The sequence below is a fragment of the Vicugna pacos genome, chromosome 25 (genome assembly GCF_048564905.1).
Source record: "Vicugna pacos chromosome 25, VicPac4, whole genome shotgun sequence".
Classification (NCBI taxonomy): domain Eukaryota; kingdom Metazoa; phylum Chordata; class Mammalia; order Artiodactyla; family Camelidae; genus Vicugna; species Vicugna pacos.
Genome location: NC_133011.1, coordinates 4,692,719 through 4,716,104, shown reverse-complemented (window position 1 = coordinate 4,716,104; position 23,386 = coordinate 4,692,719).

The following is a 23,386-nucleotide window of genomic DNA, read 5'->3' as shown; positions in this document are numbered from 1 at the left end:
AAAGTTGAGTGGACCCAGCAGTGATCCATTCTAAGATGGACATGGTCTAGCCAAGACTGAGGACCAGGGGGCATGAGGAGCCTAGACCATCCCATGCCCTCCACAGTGGTTCACCAGCACCTGTCCCTGCTCAAACCTGGCAGGAGGTTGAGATGGGGAGGGGGTCGCTACCACCAGCTGAAGGAGAAGGATAAACCTGAGGGTGGTTTATGGATGGGTGGGCTTGGTATATGGGTATATGGGGCAAGCCGAAAGTGAATGGCGGAAGCAGTACAATGACAAGCAGGGGTGGCCTTGAAAGGTAACACTAAGGAAAAAAATCTCCACATTACTACATGTGCAGTTCAAATTAATGTATGAATAACACGACAAATGATGATGTGTTCTGGAATTTTAGCATCACTTTGAAGTGCTCAAAACCATAAATGTTATATTTGCCAAAGCTGAGGTTCTACTAGAATTAGTCGTGACTGCAAATTATTTTGATTAAATACTGGCCTTTTCAACTGTATACTGTTCCCTGGAATAGTGGTGATCTTCTAGCCCAGGTCTCCCATACATTTCATTGGGGAGGATAATTTCCCATTCCTGCATTCAGGTCTCTTGTAATATGATGTCCCTTAAAGGATAAAACAAATATGTATAATGCAAATAACATCAAGTAGGGCAATGTATTTCATACGTACACATGAATTTGAAGGTGTAACATATGTATCTAAGGCAAGCTCGGTCTGTCTTATTAGGGAGCAGAACCATTTACTGTGTAAGAACAAGTCCTATCTCTAGTATTCGTTTGGATGCTGAAATTCTTAGAAACGCTCCTCACTTCCAAGATGATTGCCTTATTTTGGACCCAGCTGCATGTGAGTTATTATTAATCCCATATCAAAAGGAAACACTTCTCTTTACATATGTGGTTATTTGACTTGAAACAGATAGAATCAGCATCAGATGGCTTTTAAAGAGAATGATTATAATGTTAAGGCAATCTGGAAGCGTGTGATACTGCAAAGAAATATAAAGACTGTGTAAGGAAAATGATATATTAACTAGTTAAGTTTGTATTTTAAAGAAAGTAAAGAGGCTTGCCTTACCTCTTACCTTTTAAAAATATATTGATTTCTTTATAAATTTTATTGAACAATCATAGTAAATTTTATTTATTATTCAATGCTATTTTCATTTGAGTTCTTAAAGAAATTTAACCTTTTAAAATTATACTATTACTCTGCAAAGAAGACAGTCAGTGAAACAAAAAAAATTCCATAGATATATTTCCATATACAGAAAACATAAGTGAGAATAAGGTTTAACATCAAATGCCAGTGAAGAACCACAGAGCCCTAGCTGAAGAAAGGTCATAACACCCTCATGTGCTGAGGAGGCAAGAAGGAAGGAGATAATCGTGTAGAGTATCAGTGGTGGCTAAAGAAATAAGAAACATTCCAAGGAGGCTGAGTAATCAATTGTTCTCAGTCTTGAGATGGGGAGATGAATTTTCTATTGAGAACTGCTGCCTTTACAGGAGACTTTCTTGACAGAGAGGACCAGGTGGCCCAAAGGAAATATCCTTACTCTAGAGAGTACAGTCCATTTTCTGTAAGCTGACTAGCTGAGCACTGACTATGTGCTCCATATCCTTCTAGGTGCTGTGGAAATTACCAAGATAAATAAAGGGCAAACTAGCTTTTTTCCTGAGGTCCTACTTTGTGCCAAGAACTTTACAGGAATTCTGTGGATTGAGTATTATGGTACTATTTTTACACATAGGGAAATGAGGATTTGAGAGAGTAAGCAATATGCTCCTTTCACCAAACCTGGATTTGGATCTGCTTGCCTGACACACAGCAAAGCCAATCTACTGACACTGGGTTGTGACAAAGGAAAGTACAGTGTTTATTGCAGGGTGCCAAGCGAGGAGAAGGGGAAGCTGGTGCTCAAAAAGTTCAGAACTCCCCAAAGGCTTTCAGGGAAGGGTTTTTAAAGGCAACATTAGGGGTGTGGGTTGCAGGGTGTGTGATCAGCTCATGCACAGTCTTCTGATTGGTTGGTGATGAGTCAACATCATCAACGTTTTGATCCCACCTGGCCTGGAGGCTACATGCTTGTGGTCAGCCATTTCCATCTGGTAGGAGCTGAGTTTCTGTAAAATCAGCTTGGGAATGTGCATCAGACATTATTACCTATGTCCTTCAGGGAGGCACTAAAGGTCCTGTGACTCGCTGTATGACTGATCTATTGTTTAAATTGTTTCTAGTTTCCCAGCCAAATAGCTATTCTTTGTTACTACCTGTTCACATTTTCCTAATCATTAACTCTTGAGCCCACCCTTTGAGACTCAGGGGAGGCCTGAAACAAAGCTTTTTTACTTCAAGAGATGAAGGACAGAGGGTGGGGGCTTGTATACCAGAGAGGGTCCCTAAGGGTCCTGCTCAGTTTCACTCCAAGTCACATAGCTAGTGGATGATAACCATCATATCCTCTTTGCAGGGTTGTTGTTAAGTTCTAAGTACAAGCAAAGCAGAAGCTCAAAAAGAAAAAATCACACTTCTGGGAGGATTATCTGTATGTATTTGGAAGTTATTTTATCTTAATGCTGTTTTCAAACTCATCATTCAATTATCATCTGATTATAACACATTCAACTTAGTGATGTTCCAGAATATTTTCTTATGCATTAGTTTAGGCTGTTACAGCAATATGTAAGCTCATCTGAAGTCTGAGACCATGATTTATACCAACAAGGTAAACTTTCACTCATCCACCAAAATGCCTTCTTACTCACTGGATGCTGCTTAATGGAAACCTAGGTTTTGCTCTTTTGCTCAGAGCTCATCGTTCAGTGAGTCCCATTGATGGCAGGGAGGATGAAGAAGGATGAAGCCAAATCAGAATTTTACTTTGGATCAATATGCTTTAAAGCAGTGACTTTCAAATTTCTGTCTAAAATCTACAATAAGAGATATATTTTCCATTGAGACTAACATTGTGTACATGCTCTTACTCCAGTCAAAGGTTTCATGAAACAATACTAACGTTATGGATGGCAGACTTAGGGCTTTTTAAAAAAAATTTTAATGCTTTTTATTGGAAGGAAGGTAATTAGGTTTACTTATTTGTTTATTTTTTTTAACAGAGGTACTGGGACTTGAACCCAGGACCTCATGCATGCTAGGCATGCACACTACCACTGAGCTATACACCCTCCCCCTTGGGTGATGGACTCTGATACTTTCTATTCTATTCTATTCTACTTTATTCTGCTGTTTCATTCAACTCCATCCCATTAAGAATGCTGATCATAATCCACTAAATTGACTTAACAACCCACTAATGGGTCATGGTCCACATTTTGAAAATACATTTCTTCAAGATATTTAAAAGGTAAGGCACTATATCAATTCTGAACCTCCTACAGTGCCTATCATTGTACTAAAATAAGACCGGATAATCTGATGTGGTAGATTACTCCAATTCCTTACCCCTTCCGCCCCCATGTCCATGTACTTTGCTGTGTAACTTTCTAGTGTACACCTGTTTGATACTGGCCCGGGCCATGTGACTTATTTTAGCTGATGAGAGTTTAGTAAATATGATGTAATCAGAAGCTTGAAAAGTGCATGGATGCTTTAAAAGTTCATGGATGCTTAAAAAGTGTATTGTTTGCTCTTACCCCTCTGTCTTGTTTATGAGAACATGCCCACCTGTCTGCTGGAGGAAGACACAATGACAGGATCAGAGATGTGGTCAGAGCTGACTTGCTCCAGATGCCCCAGCTGAGGCTTTCCTAGATTAGCTCCCAGACAGCCAACACAAATATATGAACAAGCCCAGCCAAGAGAAGCAGAGGCATCTAGCCATCTAGTCAACCATTCCAGACATGCGAGCAGTAAACATTTATTGTTAAACACCACTGAGGTCTTTCGGTTTGTTACACATCATTACTGTGGCAACAGATAACGTGCGCCTAGCTGTGCCCATTGTGTACTACTGTTCATGTTTGAGTACATGAAGTCTATCTATATAATTTTAAACCTAGCAGAATAGATTAAAAACCACCCCACCCTGCCTCACTTCTGCTGTGGGTCAAAATACTACTTTCTCTTTGACCACCTAGTCATAGGGACAGCCCTTAGGATGTCTGGTTTCCTCAGGAGGTTGTTCACAACCTCTAAGAGACCCCACTTCGGCTTCTGGATATAAGGCCATTGATGCTGTTAACACTGAAGAAGATTGTAGAGGCATAATGTTAAAATAGAATGGCACACATTATATGGTGTCAGAAATACTTTGATATGTCAGTGTTAGGAATTTGACAGTTATTTTAAGGCATGAGAGCATGATAATCTACCCTTTCTTCTTTTTCTTTCTAATCTTCCAGGTCTTTGTCTTAGGACTTCTCTAATTACTCTTGTCTCATTTTCTTTAGTATTTTATTACCTCTGGAGTAGGTATCAACATTCCCTGTTTGGTGATATATATATATATATATATATATATATATATATATATATATATCAGTAAAAGTTAGACAACTTGGGATCTACAAAAGAGATATTACTCATTGCTCTAGAAAATCTGAAATGGGTGGAAAGATCTGGGTATAATATTTGTCATGGATATCATCAAGAAAGTCTGACTTCTAAAGAGATGATTATTAAAAAAAACAACCCCCATCTCTCACTCTGGTATCAGAGCGACCTCTAAGCCTGGACCAGCTCTAAAACAAGCTGGGGCTGTCTCATTGCCTTCCACCATGAAAGCCTTGACAGAGCTGCTCTACTTATTACCAACCAGCTTGTGCTTTGTCTTTCCTAAATGAGCCTGGGACCCAAAAAAGAGGCCAGGCTCTCTAGAGGAAGGGGCCCTGGCTCCCTAACAGAAATTTCTGATTGCGCCATCTTTCAGATGCACTGAGCATCACCATCTTGGCCACACAGGTCCCAGTGACAGAACCAGATTTACTTTAATCTTCACATCTTGCTTATTTTCTCAGACTCTTTGGTATTAATGAGTTCTTTGGCTTGTGAACCGTTGGACCTCAGTAATTCCTTTAGCATAATGGTTTTCAATTTTAGCTGCACTTTAGATCAGCTCTGAAAAATCCAGATGCCTAGGCCACACCCAGATTAATTACATCAGAATCCCTAATGGTGGGTCTCAAGCATCAGGCCGTTTTTAGAGCTCTTGAAATAGTTTCGCTGTGTAGCAAAGCAGAGAACCATTGCTCTAGTCAATTTCTTACATCACACTCCAAGTTCCCTACTTTCAGTATTTTGGGATGTATTAAACTTTCATGCTTCTCTCATTTTGGGTTTGAAAGGACTAGATTATACATTGTGCCAATAAGAAGACTGCCCTCTCAAGATCTCTTTCTCTTTTCCACTTTTCCTGTTTGTGAAAAAAAAAGTCTCATTTCTCCCCCTTCATGGCAGTTAGTCAAAGAGTAAAGTAGTTCTGCTTAAAATGCAAAGTATGTGACTCATAGTCAAACCACTGCTATCCCATCAGAAAATCCTTTCTGTTCTGGGAGGAAACTCTTAAGTCTTTTAAAGCCAGCATATGGTGTGAAGTAAATACATAATTGTTAACATAGATTGAAACATGATTCTTTTTCTTCACTCATAGCAAGCATACTATTCTATTGCATCTCTATATTTCGGAAATTCTCAGGTAAGTTTGTGAACTGCCAGGAACAAACAGGATCATTCCTTCTTTCCAGACTGTCTGGTTCCAAATAAGGTCACCGTGGTGTTAAATCTTTTGTGAATTCTTAAATTCTAAAACATTGCAAGGTGAACACAGTATTATTTTGGCAGGGAATTGTTCATGTGTATGTAGGTAGGGGGTGAAACGTGCTCCTATATATCTCTTTAACATGAAAGCTTGGTTTAGTTTGCTTCTATTTTATTCTCCTAGGATCCAGGAACAAAGCTCAAGAGAAAGCAGGATATTGTTCCACCCTACAAGCTAGCAGTGATAGAAACTTGGAAATGAAAGCAAGCATGTGCAGGTACATAGGTCACAAATTTTAGAAGTCCGAACTACCTCTGGTTTATTCATCTGAAATGAAAATATTCTTCGACCATCAAAATCATGTTTATGGCTTATTTGGGAAAATTTATCTTCAGGCCAGATACAGATTTTGGAAGGAAACCAGGAACCTGGACAGTACAATTCACTTGGGGTCAAAGACAAAACTCCTGGGGGATTGAAGTTTTCCTTGTTAAGCCTGCAATATTAAGATTTGGGGAATGTAAAAGAAATAACTGAAAATATCTTCCTAGAAGTAACTGTATATCATCAGCTCTAGATGCAAAAACTAGGAACTGGCTTCATTCGAAGGAATAATTACTCAGCTCTCTAGAGTTTGCTTGAATGACTTGGTGGACCAAATTTATAGCTTATATCCTTTGTCCCCCCTAGAATCTATTCAAGATGGAATACTTATTAATTTCTGCTTTTCATTTGTTTTGCATGTGCTTATTGAGTGCTTACTATATGCTAGGTTCTGCTAAGTCCTGAAAATACGTGATGGATAAGATGGTCCCTGTCTCCGTCGAATTTACAGTTTAGCAAGAAAGATAGTCATTGAACAATATAGTTATTTAGTTACATTTGTGGTAAGTGCAACATGACCAAAAGTACTGTGTGCAATGAAAGCCATTAATATGGAGACTGCCTTGTCTCAAGGGTTAGGGATGATTTTCCTTAGGAAATAGTATTTTAGCTGGCATTAGTAGAATTCATAGGCATTAGCTCACATGTACTGCATGGTACATTTTAATTGAATCATTGAAATCAGATGCTTATTTGTAGAAGAACCAATTCTACATGATCAGGTGTCCGGGAAGCTTATGTGAAATTTAATTTAGGAAATCAGTGCCTCTGTATATTCAGAGAAGCCAGAAGTTAACAGCCGAAGTGGCAGGAATGACTCAGATGTTCATATCCATTCACTCAGCAAATATTTGCAAAAGGGAAACAGACAGAAATCCCTGCCTTCCTGAGCTTGCCCTGTAGTGGAACAGATAGTCACAAAAGGAGGTATGTTAGCAACACACAGAACATGTTAATTTATTGATAACTGTAATGGAGGAGAATAAGGCAGAAAGGCATTACAGAGTGTTGGGGGTTGCAAACTTACCTTAGTTTACTTTATACATAATGCCTTGGAAGGTAATGGACTCTGGTTCTACTCACAGACCAGACACTTGGGTTGCAGATGGCTGGAGTTGGTACCATATTTGAACATGACAGTGGTCATTCTTAAGAGCTGTCATCCCTAAGTTGTGTGTTATTTTCTACAAGGTGAATATTACTATCATTCCCATTTTACAAATGGCATTTCTCTCATCACTGTGATTGGCAGACTTCAGAGAGGGAAAGGTGCTGATGTAGAAGTTTTTGACTGCAGTAAAGCGAGCGCCTTATTTTCTGGCCAAGAAACTTTGTTCAGAATCAAGATAGAAATTGCTTTACCATTCATATGCCTGGAAAATGAACCCACCCCTTTGATCCATGGCTTTCTTATTTGTAAAATACAGTCCTCCCTTTGTATCCGTGGGAGGCTGGTTCCAGGACTTTCTGCAGATACACAGATTGACAGATGCTCAAGTCCCTTGTATAAAGCAGCTTAGTACAATCAACCCTCAGTATCCACAGATTCCGCGTCTGCAGATTCAGCCAACCGGGGATCGATATTCTCAGGTTTTCTTGTGTTCCTATACTGTTTTTTTTTTCAATTGAAGTATAGTCAGTTTATAATGTTGTGTTGATTTCTGGTGTACAGCATAGTGATTCAGTTATACATGTATGTTTATATTCTTTTTCATATTCTTTTTCATTATAGGCTGTTACAAGTTATTGAATATAGTTCCCTGTGCTATATAGTAGGACCTTGTTATTTATCTATTTTATATGCAGTAGTTAGTATCTGTAAGTCCCAAACTCTTGATTTATCCCTCTCCCCAGTGCTTTCCTCACCGGTGACTACAAGTTTGTTTTCTATGTCAGTGAGTCCTTTTCTGTTTTGTAAATAAATTCACTTGTCTCATTTTTTTAGATTCCACATATAAGTGATATCATATGGTATTTTTCTTTCTCCTTCTGGCTTACTTCACTTAGAATGAGAATCTCCAGGTCCATCCAGGTTGCTGCACATGGCATTATTTTATTCTTTTTATGGCTGAATAATATTCATATATATATATATATAAAACACATCTTTATCCGATCATCTGTCAATAGACATTTAGGTTGCTCCATATATATGCCCAGGAATGGGATTGCTGGATCATATGGTAACTATAACATAGTTTTTAAAGGAATCTGCATATTATTTTCTATAATGGCTACATTTCCACCAGCAGTGTAGGAGGGTTTCCTTTTATCCACACCCTCTCCAGCATTTATTGTTTGTGGACTTTTTAATGATAGCCACTCTGACTGATGTGAGGTGATATCTCATTGCAGTTTTGATTTGCATTTCTTTAACAGTGATATTGAGCATTTTTTCATGTGCTTATTGGTCATTTGTATGTCTTCATTGGAGAAACAGCTTATATATATAACTCAATAACAAAAAAATTAAAAAAAAACCCAATGAAAAATGGGCAGAAATCTTAAACATTTCTCCAGTGAAGACATGCAAGTTTGCCCATAAATTTTGATCCCTCTTTGGTTGAATCCTTGGATGTGGAACCTGTAGATACGGAGGGCCAACTGTAAATGGCTTGGACCAGATCTGTAAAACTCTTACACCTAAAGACTGTCTTCTCTGAAAGGCTTTTTACCCTTTTCTAGGGGCATTTTTATTTTCAGGGACACCTCCCCCAGCCTTTGAAAGCACCCCTGTACAGTATTTTGCCTGTGTTGGCTAGTGGTCTTTCTGTCAAGCAAGTAAGGAACATATTGTGTTTGCATTAACATCATTTTAATAATAGTAATAAATACTTGTGTATTCCTAGCTGTGTGCCAGGTGAATTTCTCAGCTTTTTACCTACAGTCCTCATGGCAGTTTTACAAGGTGAATATTACTATCATTCCCATTTTACAAATGGCAAATTCAGAAAGATTAAGTAACTTGTCCAAGGTCACACAGGAAGTAAGAGGCAGAATTAGGAATCAAGTGCAGGCAATCTATGTCAGTGGTCTCCAAATATTTTTTTGAACACATTTCCCATTAATAAAATAATTTTGAGGTTTCATCCCAATATATGTTTATTTATTGATTTAAAATTTTATGGGTATGAATCATAAAATGTCTATAAAAGAGAAAATAAAAAATGAAAACTAAGAATGAAATGTTTAAAAATTAATTCAATTTAATTTATTCATTTTTAAAATTAATTTTTTAGTTTTATTGATAGTACAAACTTTTTTTGCTTTCATAAATGTGGCTGAATACATTCATTATTTTTGGCTTGAATCATGGCGTACACTTTGTGATTCAGCTATTCAAAGATCTTTTTCTAAGTTCTTAGCTGAAAAGGATGCCTCACAATTATACTTGGGTCCTTGTGGAGGAAACATGTCATTAGCTGCCCTTAATTATAATGTGCATTTGTTAATCATCCATCCTTTGTACAAAGGCTTTTTTTTATTGTTATTTTTTTCAGTTCTGCAAAAAAATTCCTATCATCCCTGATTTAATCAGTTGCTTTTGCATACTCCTTGGAAGGAGGTGCATTTTTATATTCTAACAAATGGGATTAAAACCAACTGATATATTATTTTGAGGATGTTGAAACTGGTCATAATATTTTTTTCTACTTTTTTTTTTGGTGCAGGTAAGGGAGACTGTGAGGGGACATCCCACCTTAACCTGGGTTTGCCAGGAGGCAGAACCTCGGTTTTGTTTGGAATTGTACAATCCTAGGGAGCAGGAGGGAAGGACAAGGAGAGGGAGAGCCTGTCAAGGATGTATTCTTGAGTTGGCTGCTGTCTTGTATGGAGCATGGCTGATTTTTGATATTGAGAGATGGTCTTCCCAAAGGCTGTGTAAATGACTGCTTCTCAGGAGAGTCCCTCTGGGGAAAGAAATGGTGGAAATGCATTGTCTACCTCCCATTCTCCATGGTTCAAAAGTTCACTTTGGGTCGCAGTCACGTGAGTGCTCAGTGGGGTCTTGTAGCCTTTCAGCCTTCCAAGTCAACGGGAAAAGCTGGGATGCGAGGCAAGAAAGAAGCAACTCAAGCAGATCCCAGCCTGGATGCTGTCAGTTCACATCTCCTTGAAGAACGCTGGGGGCCATGCGCCCAGCAGCGGCTGGATGGGAAGAGAGCTGGAGTGATCAGAAAGGTGACAGATAAACAAATTATGTCTTTAACCTATAACTATGCAAACATTTTCAAAGAACTAGTTTCCAAATGCTCTCCTAAGCAAAATTTTTAAAAAAGCATTTACTTTTTACTCATTGTTAAAACATCACCTGTGTCTACCTAGGTACAGTGAGCCACAACATGCTGCAGCATATCAAAGGAAAAGAGCAGGGAAGACTCTGCTCTGCACCCGCTTCTTCCTCCAGGACACACACGTGCTGTATTTGAGTGCCCAGCAAACATGCTGACTCGGGCACCAGGCTCAACCTGTAGACTAAATATTGGTGTAACCATTTCTGACTTTTGATTGAAAATGAATAGAAAGAGATGTTCTCATATTTTCTAAAGAAGTTCTAATATTTCATTTACTCAAAACAGTGGATTACCTTGCCCCACACTTTGGAGGTCAGCAGTGTAGGTCTTCTAAGACATAAGGGAATCGAGGCGGCTTCGTTAATAAGCCGGGGTTTGCAGTCCAGAGTTTGAGAACATGGGCTTTACAGCTAGCAGGCTTGGGTCTCAGTCCTGCCCTTCTACCTACTGCTTTGTGTCACCTTTTGAGTTACTTAATACTGTCCTCATCTGACAATGGAAATGATAAAACCTGTCTCTGCCTGATGCGTAGATGGTGCCCAGGGACAGCGAGCCACCCTTGTGACAGCAGCAGCAGACAGCAACAGGAGGAGACCCAGCTGAGCAGCAGACTCTGCCAGGATTGCTCTCGTCCTAAAGCAAAGTTCACAGGGTGCCAGGGAAACGCGTTTTCTGTCACTTCCCACTCTTCCAAGGTTCCTTTCTAGCAGCATTACCGTTGTGGGGGGCAGTGGGCAAGACGGCACGCCTGTGAAACCACGTGATGTGTTGTCCATGCTGAATTAATCCCGGGAGCTCTGGAATATGGAACTCAAATTCTTTTCCTTGCTGACCTCATTCTTTACCGCAAAATTCCTTCCAGATTTCCTTCTTGGATCTCCCTTTAAGATGCTTAAAACCAGACCCTTTGGTTATCATTACTACTTTTTAAAGATGTTTATATTTTTTTCATTCTAATAATCTCACGAGCAGTGGAGGGGAAGGACCCTGCTTTCTGGGGAAACCGCTAGGGAAACAGGCCTCTTTGGAGAGGCTTAAACACTGATACTGACCAGCCTTAATTTCACGGTCACAAGAACGAAACATTTTTCACAGTTCTGCCTGTGGCTTTTCCCTAGTTTTTGTCTTCTTTCATAAAGTCTCCCTAACCTATTTCAAATTTAAGTCATTTCATTTCTACTAATCATGGTTAACTTTACCCTTCTCATATCCAGTGAATTTTACCTTGACTTCCCCCTCTGATTGGAAGTCCATGCAGCAACAATGATTTCCAGAAGAAAGTTTTCTAAATGACAGAGAATTTCCTTATTAAATCATCATATATAGTATAGCACAATTTAACATTTTGATTCCACTAATACAACAAAAAGTGATATTGAAATATAAGTGAGTGTTACACTTTCCAGTTTCATATGTACTTACCCAATCTGGCTTGAAATCCCAGTTCTTTGTGCAAGCGAGCAAGCTGATGCTGTAGAGTGGGGGTTGTGTGAAAATGTGAGCGAAGAAGACACAGCTGAGTGTCCTCTGGTGACGGCTGGGACTAATGCTTCCTGTACTGTCAGCTGCCTCCAGGCAGCAACACTTCTCAAACCAATGCAGCCTCCCCGTATTTTGCCCCGTCGGGCTCTGACTTTTACCTGATGCAGAAAGAGACAGTAGTTGGAGCAGCCCAGCATCCATGGAGAACCAGGAATGACAGCTTTTCTGGCAATGTGCTTATGACCGGTGTCTCCAGTAATTTTATGGCAGTGACTAATTGTCATTGTAATTGTGTATGCGTGTGTGTGTGTGTGTGTGTGAGAGAGAGAGAGAGAGAGAGAGCGGTCTTTCAGGAGGCCAGGAGAGGCTGCAGCCTACCAGCAGCGGAGAAGCCCTTGGGGATGCTGTTGAGTGGGTATGGGGAGAAGGGCTGCCGTACATTTTTTTCTGACATTGACTGAATGGAGACTAACCCCCCTCTCCCTGGGAACTGTGTGAACCCTGGTTGAGAATGTCTTCCTTTTTTAAAAATTGCTTTTTTAATTCCTGAAAACCACTACAATTTTTTTTTCTATTGAAGACATAAAACCACCCTTCCATCCATACCAAAACTTGAGAAAGCAGCTCGTATAGGAAGCTTAAAGTTAAAATTCTTTGGATCTCATCACTTTTTTTCCAGAAAGACCCTTTATAGTTAGTGTAGGCCCCCTGATGCCACAGCACCGTCACTCTTTATGTGCATGTTTTATTATATGCCTTTGCTACCAGCCTGTAAGCCCCTTGTTCACCTGTGTGCCCCAAGGCCGGCACCACACTGGCCTGTAATCTGGATCCAGCAATCTGGATGTATATGACCGATACTTTCACGTATTTGTTGACTGTTGAGGAAGTTCTTTAGCCTTATTCGTCAAAAGATGCCCTCAAGTGTATTTCTTTTATTTAACAAGTTTGTCTTTAATATCATGCATCTATAAGAATGTGCGAAAATTTACCCGGGTCCACACTATACAGTCTTTGCTTCCTGAACTGCTGTTTCAAGAAACATAACAAGAAGGTGTGCTGATTTTTATTTCCGCTGGACGTCAGCCACACGCATTCCCACGTAGTTACAGACATTAACCACCGAGCCAGACACTGGAATTACAGTCTGGGGAGTTTTGGTGACAGCTTTGGTGTCCATGGCTCATTCATCTCAGGACACACGTCTCCATCTGCCAGGCTGGGTGCCTTTCCCGGGAAGCAGTCGAATACACTGCGAGCGTGTCTGGGTTCGTGGAGTTCGTGTGTCAGAGTAATGCTCCAAGCTGACGCCTCAGCGACCAAGAGGGCTGAGCAGAGCTCTAAGGCAGATGCGGCAGGAGCAACAGGTTCTCAGGAGAGGAGCAGCGACACTATTAATGAAGGAAAGCGAACGCCACACGTGCCTAGTCACTTCTCCCTAGAGAAACACACAGCTTAGTAAGAGCCAAGAAGGGGCGGAGGGCGGAGCACCACGCTTGCTATGCTGTGGGAGTGGACCGGGGTATCCTGTAGTGAGGACTCTTCCTGAATGTTCCATAGAATTTGAGCGCTTGCTGTCTCTTTCCTGGCACGGAGCCAGTTGTCTGGCCCGATCGGATCTGAAAGCCACTGAGTGTCTTTCTCTGAGGATCGGCATTTGGCCGCACGAGCGCTGGAGGACCACACGATATAATTGCTTCCGCTTTTCTTCATTCTTCCCTCTTAATTAACTACTTCCCCTTTCCTCCATCTGGTGAAGAGAAGGCCACAGGAAACAAAACTACCTTTTCCCCTTCGGTTTTAATTTGAGTTTAGTAGAAGAACAATCTGACAAATATAACCAATAATGTGTTAATGAAACTACTTGTTCAGTGGCTGGGGCCATATTTTGATGCCAACAAGAGATCAGAGCCAGAGAGTTCACCCAGCTTTCAAAGTGGTACAAATTTAAACTCAGAGAAAGCAACTTTATTAAAGTCCCCTTGCACGCTGGGCAAATGAATGATCTACTTTAGACTTGCTTAAAAGTTCACTGTTGTGGCTGGCTGCAGCACTGGTGGGAGGCCCGCCTTGGACTATTTGCACGCCAATATTTTAAGAGAATCAGAGCAGGGAGGTCAGCCTGGAAAACTCATCCATGGTGAAGGCTGAACACACACATCCTGCTCAGACCACTGCTTTGAGCCTCTGATTTGTTTGCACGAATCCTCTGAACTTAAGTCACCATGGAGGACACCAAAAGTATCTTGGAAAGTGACTTACATTCTTCTGCTTGAAACTGGACTATTACCGAATTTAACAGTTTTTTTAATCTTTCATTCTTGCAACTTTTTTATTGTGGTGAAATGTCCATAACATAAATTATTTTTTAAAAAATTGAGTTACATTCATTTTACAATGCTATGTCAATTTCCAGTGTACAGCACAATTTTTCAGTTACACATGAATATACATATATTCATTGTCACATTCTATTTCACTGTGAGCTACCACAAGATCTTGTATGTATTTCCCTGTGCTATACAGTATAATCTTGTTTATCTATTCTACATATGCCTGTCAGTATCTACAAATTTTGAACTCCCAGTCTTAAGTGTGCAGGTCAGTGGTATTAAATACAGTAACACAGCGCAGCCATCACCACTGTCCATCCGCATTACTCTTTCCATCTTATAACTAAAACTTGTTAAACAATAACTTCCTCTTCTCCATTGCCCCTACCTTGGCGAACAACATTCTATTTTCTGTCTCTAATATAGGGATTAGGAAATCAATTCTATCCTAAACAGTATGATTAAGGAACTAGAGAAACAATGTAATACACAAAACTTGAAAGAATTGAACTTGGTATCTACTGAATTTTTGATCATGGAAACATTTGTTCTAGACTTTATCACCAACTACTGGGCAACTTACTTGTCCTTTAATATCGACCTGTGCTATGTACTTCAGTGTCCTCTTTAGTAAAATCAGGGGATTGGGCAAGGAGACAAAGTGCTTTTTGGTTAGAAAGCACTGAATCTGGAGACATAATACGCAGGGCAAAGTGAAGAGAAGATGTATTACCAAATGGAGCTATGCTGTCAGTTTTCACTGATAGATGATCTTCTAAAATATTGGGACATTAAATATTTGATAGTAGAACTATGGGTATTGGTGTTTTTCCCCCAGCTGTAAATGCTTTGCTTCTGAAGAACGGTAGGCATTGCAGAGCTGTTTATACCAGTGGATTGCGTCCCTGCAGAATGAATGTCAAACAGTGCATCAGGGTATTGTCTTGATAAATTACATGACTCAGTGATCACTGACCCACATTTTGTAATATGATTTTACAAAACCCGGGTGACAATGCTAATGGAGATAGATGTACTCTTAGTTCTTATACAGAAGAGGCCAACAATGCTCTTGGGAAGAAAAATGAAAATAAGAAATATAATCACAGATTTGCTATTATAAGATTTCATCTAAAGAAAGGATGTTAGGGGGGTGAATATTCTATGCAGGGAAGTTACTAGAATTTCAAGCAAATGTATTGCATCCAACCAATAATACTGCTTTGTCAAAGTGACTGTCTTTCTTTGGCTCTAGGGTCTGCACTGGCATAGCACCAGGTGTGGAATAATGTGCCTGCACCCCTGTGACGCTGGGGTGCATGATACTCTGGCGTGTGCAGTCTTGCTCTGAGATTTCCTTTTCATGACTTCATTTTCACGGTGGCAGCCTCCATCTGAGGGTTCACAGTGGAGACAAGATGCTGACCTTCTTGGTGAAGATTTCTGCCTCACCCGTGATAAGGATGAAGGGCCCCTCAGACAACAAATTCACCTGTGTTTACAGAAAAAAGCATTAGGAGAGTTTTAAAGATTTTTTTCTCTTGAGACCCAGCAGCTTGTATCATTTTGTCACGTAAACTGCCCAGGTAGAAGGGATCCAGTGAGCTTCAGTGTGCAAGGCTTGTTCACAAGGTCCCTTTCTAAGCCGAATATCTGAAGTCCCAGAGTTTTGCGTGTTTGTTCCAATTTGGAGCCCAAATTTTTGCTTGTTGAAAAAAAATCAGTTGTGGACAGGCAGCTGCATGTGGTTAGAGCTACTCTGATAATTCCATTTCTTTTAATAATGGTAGGAATCTGAAGAAACACTGACTTGGTTTTTGCGCATTTTTTTGAAAATAAAGTTTCTAGTCTCTATTTGCTAAATTTTCTTAGTATTCTATGATTTTGTGTCTTGGTCATTCATTGTCAGAATCAAAGGGGTGGCAGAAAGTTAAAGCCAAATAAGAAAACCAGACAATTTAGGTTTATAAAGGGACTTTCCCCCTCATTTGTGTGTATGTGTGTGTGTGTGTGTGTGTGTGTGTGTGTGTGTGTGTGATGAGTTGGGGACAGGGAAAATGATGAGGTTAGTTTTGGTCAGTTTGAATCCATAAGCCTATTGCATATGCAAGCGGAGATGTGAGCCTAGAGGTCACATGTCGCCATCTGCAAGCGTCAGTTGAAGTTTGTGTTTGGACGAGATTACCCACGGGAGAGCATGAGGAATGAGATAAGTAAAGGGCTGAGAGTAAAATCTTGGTGAAGATCAATTTTTAAGTGGCTGTTACAGAGAGACAAGGAGACTTAAAGAGAAGAGTCAGTCAGTCAGTAGGAAAACCTTGAAGGTTAAGGCAGAAGAGAATTTTAAAAAGAAGGGAATGGTCAAAAAGGACAAATGCTGGAAGGAGATAAAAGTAACAACTTGCACTGGAATGTGTCCATCCTATTTGTCAACCAGTAGGATGTTACTGACCATTGTAAGAGCCAGTTTAGTGGAATAATTCTGGCAGAAACCTAAACCATGATAGACTGAGGGGTAAACAGGGAAAGAACAATGGAGAAAATACTATTCTCCTTTTAAAGAAACTTGTTTTCCTTTGATGAAGATACAGTATTGCATGTGGTGGAGGGGAGGGGTTGTATATTAAGATTACCAGGAGAAAGAAGGGTTTAAGTATGTTGCCAAGATGGGATGAAAAGTCTGTTGTAATCTCTGTGGGGTCCAGGTTTGGGAATTTTACCAAGACAGTACAATTTGACAAAACATGGTGTTGAGTAGATTCCATGCAGGATTATTCAGAGAACTTTCTTGGAAGAACCAGGAGTGCAAGCAAGGAAACACAGGAGGAGAGCAAGGGGCTGGAGGCTGGACGGAGGTTATAGAGTGAAGCTGTTTAAAACCAGTGGTTGAAGATTGTAGTCTGTAGCACAACGGATACAAGGTCATAGTTATGGGAAGATTACCCTCAGAGCCCAAAGTGAGGTTTATCAGAAGTTTTGAGCACTGAAAAATGTTCAAAGAAAGAGGACTCTGGAGGCGAGAGGCTATGGAGGTGGCATGAAAAGAGGTTGTGTGAAAAGGGTGCCCTGACAAAGATATGGAGGCTACCAGTGCCTGGGCTGGAACTGATGCTCCAGTGGGCAGGTCAGAGGTGACTATGTTATAAACCTGTTTTTCAAAAAGTGTATGACACAGTGGCATGGTCCTTGTGAAGAGAAGTCTACTCATGGTTCTTGACTAAGATGGACAAAGAGGAACTACTGGATCCTGTGTCAAAATTCCTTAGGAGAAACTCATCACCAAGGCTTTGATGGCCTTGCTCATTTATACCACAGTATCTGTGATAATGGAAGTGCCCTGAGTTTTAAGAAAATACAAAAAGTGATGAAGAGATGTTTGGGACCTTTTAAAAAGAATATCCAACAGAAGGAGGAATCATATCCTAAAACTGTAGGACAGCTACTGAGTTGAGTAAGGCAAAGATGAAGGTAAAGTGGCAAAACTGGTCTAGGTCGTTAACCTCCTTTAGTCCCTTAGTGACACAGAGGCAGATAATGGTTATGATAAATGGCTTAACAGAGCCTCAAAATGGGAAGAGCCCAACCTTGCTTCCAATTTAAAAATTCCCTTTCAAATATTCCCAGCAAACTGGGTGGACATCTCTGATATCTCGGGTTCACTACTAGACATATTCATCTTTAGTGAACATCTCTGAGAGACGGTGTAAACCTCTCCCTTGATAGGAAGATCAGAAACCTTAAGGCTGCCCATTCCATCTACAAGTTCTAAATTTCCAGTCACGCAGTGCCCTACAACTCCCTCAATCTCCCATGTTATTTTTTCTAAAACTGTCTCCCTTATATAGAGATCTCACTCAGTAGCCCTGTTTCTTTTTTATTTAAAAAATTGAAGTATATTCAGTTTGCAATGTGTCAATTTCTGGTGTACAGTATAATGCTTCAGTCATACATATATTCATTTTCATATTCTTTTTCATTTTATATTACTACAAGATAATTGAATATAAATCCCTGTGCTATAAAGAAGAAACTTACTGTTTATCTATTTTATATATAATAGTTAATACTTGCAAATTTCTAACTCCCAATTTATCCCTTCCCATCCTCTTTCCCCCTAATAACCATAAGTTTGTTTACTGTGTCTGGGAGTCTGTTCCTGTTTCGTAGATGACTTTATTAGTGTCTTCTTCTTTCTTTTTTAGATTCCACATATGAGTGATATCACATGGTATTTTTCTTTCTCTGTCTGGCTGACTTCTCAGTGATCTTATTTTAATCTTCTGTAGTTACTCTTTGAAAAATTTAAGGGCCTCTGTACTTTTCACATGTATCTTTATACCATTTTTTACACCATATGGCTTTCAGGTCTTCAAATATCTTGACATTGGCCATCAGGGTCTAGAACTGGACGCAGTTCTCTAAATGTGAGCTGGTGGTATTTAGTGGAGCCATTGCCCATCTTGATCCAGACACAATGGTATGACCAAGAGTCTTTTTCAAAAGCACACTAGCAGGGGGGTCACTGGGCTCTCTCATATTACAGGCTTTTTTTTGAACCTTAGAATTTATATTTTCACATGAAGTGCTATAAAGTGGGGATTTGCCCATTTTATTCGTCTTCAATAGATTATTTTTTAAACATAAATGCACTTTAAAATTTTATCTTGCTGGGTGAGGTCCTTCATCCTGTCCTGCTGAAAGCTTCCAGCATCTTGATGATGTTGAACAATACATTTGCTGCCTTCTTAGCTCTGTGTCTTCTGTAAATAGATTTTGCCCCAGTTCTTGACACATTTCTTGATGAGACAGAATCAAGGAAAGAGTGCAAAAAAAGGCTAACAAAGCTCTCTCTCTCTCTCTCTGCTAACAATATTATACATTGATGCTTTGTAGGACAGTTTTCCAAATGGTTACAAATTCACCTACTTCATTATCACCCAGACCATTGCTCTCCACTGTACCCACAACAACATTATGAAAGACTGTCAAATGTCTTGGTGAAATCAATGGGCATTAATTATTAATGGCTTAATACCTTTCAAAGGTTCTCCATGACTCTCAGAATAAAGCTTACACTCTTTAGTGATGGTTTTTGGATCTGACTCTTATCTGTTTCTCCTCCCTTTCTCTCTTATGCCTCACTCTACACTTTGAATTCTATGTTCCAGTCTCCCTGAACTTCTGGCAGCTCTTTAAGCCAGGAGGCCCTCCATTAACCTGAAGCCATTCATCCTGCTTTCTTCGCCTGGCAGTTCTTGGCCCTCAGTCCCCAGTCCCCAGCTGTTCTGACCCGGTTCATCTCTCTTTGTCCTGATCGTCACTGAGATGCCAGTCGCTTAGACTGCTTTCCCTCATCTAAGAACTTCCTTTCATCTTTCTTCATTGTACCCATGCTTTACCCCATGACAGCGGACCTTGTTTCCTTTTCTATCCCTCGCTCTAGACTGAAATCCCCTTGAAGGCAACAACTGTGATTTGCTGGGCATGTTATCCCCAAGGCCTGTGTGGTACCCAGCTCGTAGTAGGGACTCAATACAGTTTTTTTTTTTTGAATCAATCATGACTGGGGTTTGAAGGAAATTTTCCTGATATTCTTTCCATCTACCCTCCTTCTACTATTGTAACCATATAAAGATAGCTGCACTGAATTATTTTTGGCAACCTCATTCTGGCCTCTGGAGATCACCTCTTTCCCTACTAAGTACATAAAAATTATCTAGTGAAGGATATACTTTAGAATGTTGCGGGTGTGAAAGTCAAACTCACCTGGCTTTAGATTATAAAATCCTGCCTTCTGAAATCTGAGGCATTGGCTTAGCTCAGAGCTTCTGGCAATTTTCCCATTCCCTCTGACTTTTTTCTTTTTTCCCCAGGACACCAGCAGCTGTGATAACAGCTGCGAATTGTTTTAATTGTCTTAGATGTAATGCATCTGGACTTGAACACATTTTAAAGCTGCGAGGCTCTCTCTTACTATTTCCCCTACTCAGATTTGTGCTTCATCCATTGCAGCCTGAATATCATTCTCCTTCATGGAGGAAAAATGGAAGCAAACCAGAAAGATAATCATTCTGATTTCTTTCTTTCATCATCTTCATCAAGCAGTTAACTTTTCCATTCGTCTTATTAAAAATATAGCTTTAAAACACAACAACGTTCTTATTTTGCTCTCATCTAAGTTGAGATCTGGAAGGTTTTACCAGGCAGGTTGGTGAGGCAGAAGGAATATAAATGGATAAACAGGAAACAGCAATCATATATATGTCTCCAAGACCTGCTTGGTGCTAGACATTGTGGTAGATGGAGATCTTGCTATGAATACGACTTATTCTTTGTTCCTAAGGAGCTCATGTTCATGTAGAGAGTGTTAAAGATCATAGCATTATATTTCAGTTAGCTGTGTGTCAACGATGGTGAAAAAAGTTCTGATAATTATTTTGTATGATCTAGTTTTATATCCATCCATCCATCCATCCATCTATCCATTCATTCATCCATACATCTTTTAAGTCATGGTTCTCTACCATAGTTGTATGTTAGAATCACCCAGGGATTCAGGACTGGGTAGCAATAAAGTAGGTGGAGTTGTAACTATTTGGAAGCTTTTATAACACAACAAATCAACTCAATGAAGATCTCGGAGTTGAGACCTAGACGGAAGTATCCACTAAATGCTGTCTTAGAGGGTCCGTATTCAGACAGTTGAGAATCACTGTCTTAAATACTTAGCATATGTTTAGATAGTGCTTTGCTAGTTCTTGAGGAAGATCTATACCACCTTACGTAATATAAATCATTGGCCTCAAAGAAGTAATTCTCCACTTGTGTGGACCAGGCATTCTCCTGGAGAAGAGTAAAGTGCTAACGCAAAGTAGTGTATTGTACGATTAAGAGTCAGAGTGAGAGGTAGCAGCAAAATAGTGCCACGGAAGTTGTAGGTAAAGGGAGAGATACTGTGGGCTAGAGAAGAGCTCGGGCAGGTGGGGTGAGGCTGGACTTTGAAGAAGGCATGGGCTTAACTAGGTTGTAGGACAGAAGCATGAGGTTTCAACAGGGAGTCCGTAAGTGAGCGAAGGCTTGAGGTCAGGAACGAGCATGGAGTGCTCTGGGCATTTCAGGGACCAGATCGACAAAACTGAGCAGATGTTTTATTTTGATGAGCAGTCAGACTAAGGTTATAGAAGTGAAGCCAAATATGGAGACCTTTGTATGCTGCTTCGAGGCATTTTTACTTCAATGTATAGGCAACACTTTTGTTTTAGAGAACATAACCATAATCCTTAAACATTTCTCAAATCTCTTATGAATGAGCAGATATTGCATGGAATTGATCAACCTCAGCTCTGCTAGTAACTGAGTTTAGAATCTACATGTAAACTTGGAAGCGGAGAGAGGAGGTTGGACTTCACGGCCTACGGGAAGCATTCTCTAATGCCCAGAGTCACATGAGCCAATGGTGTGCTGCTAAGTGTCCGACAACCAGCTCTCTGAGGGAAACGACGCCCTGATGTGTAGAATGGCTGCTGATTTCCATGATGTAAATACTGCCACTATGACCAATGTCAAGCTACCAATGGTTTAAAAATCAGTCTGCAAAATTCCTGACCATTTGATACTGGTTTTCACAAGCAGACACAAGCTGGCGTCAGCACACCACTGCTTGTGCATACCACGTGAAGTACCTCCTAATAACGGCTTGTCTCTGGAAGACTTGCCTTTGAAGAACAATATTCAGTTTAATTTAAATTTATGTAACTCATTTAAAAACGGGGAGGGGGTGGTGGAGAAAATTCCAAGCACTTTCAATGTAGGAAGATTGAAAGAACATTTGAACATCCATGTCTTAGAGAATAGGCTTCTAGAAGCATTGTCCTGGCACGCTCGGTGTCTGGGCCAGGCTCTTCTCCCCATAGTTTCGTTACTTCAAAAGGGGAAGTGAAAATAGCCCAGTTCTTTTCATACTCAAAAGGCAAGAATTCAGACAGGAGACAGAAGTGTTGTGCAGTGAAAGACTTTAAAGGTTTTATTTAGCAAAGGGAAAGCGCACCTCCAGGAATGGGAGGTGGGCTGATCCAAGGGCGGAGAGCAGTGGTCTTTGTTTGCCCTCTTCTCTTGCACCCTCGCTTAGAGGTGGTCTTTTGACTGATGGCTCTTGTCCCCGGAGTGCTTAGTCAGGCTTGTCCCCTTTTGCGCATGTCCTTACCCGTGACGCACACAGAAAAACCCATGATAGGGGCCTAAATCGCCATGTTAATTATATTACAATGAGCACTGGGTCATGTTCGGTTAGGTCCTTGTTGCTGCCATTCAGCTGCGGCCGTTGGGTTCTAACCGGCTTCTTGCTGGCGCTCATTTAGAGGAGGTAAAGCCCCTTATGCTGCAGGTGGGCACACCAGCATCTTCTGGACCATCCTCCCTCTCCTCTACCTTATCTGCCCATTGTCCCCACTCATCTAACTGCCTAACAGTCCCATGGTGTCCCTAGCAGCATAGATGAAGGTTTAGAAAGTAGGGGAGTGCAGGGGGAATATGAATATGTTGAATAAGTCAGATTTCTGTGCGAGGGTGCTCTGTGTGTCCCTGGAGGACTGACAGGCAGCCAGACTCCCATGAAGCTCAGCTCCCACTACACTGGATCCTTTCAGCTTTGGCTTCCAAGCCCCCTGGCCCCTTGGTTCCCAAATAACACCATCTGCATTGCCTGGGAAAACTCTTCGCCAGACTTCAAGTGCCATCAGATCTGGTCTGAATGCAGTTGCCTCTCCGCCGCCCACCTCCCTCCCCCCCCGTCATTCACAAAGCCAATTAGCCCTGGCCTCCGGTCCTTCCTCCCAGCTGCCCGAGAGGGAGAGCGCGGGTCCATCCCCTGCATCCAGATGCCACCTGAGGCCCGCGCTCCGCTGATTGAGCCTGACGGGGGCAGAGCCTCCACAAAGCCCTGCCGTCCAATCCGCGTTCCCCTATTCTTCCTCGCCTTCAAAGACAACTGATGTGTGCGTAGGAAAGCCATTTAGTCAAAAATAAAGACTAAAATGTTTTTCCCTTCTGATAATGTTCCCGCTTCCGTCCGTCAGCATTATGCTCCATAATGCGCCGCGTGCAGCCATTTTGCCATTGCTTTGGGTCATCCTTGCTCACAATTGGTTATTTACTCAG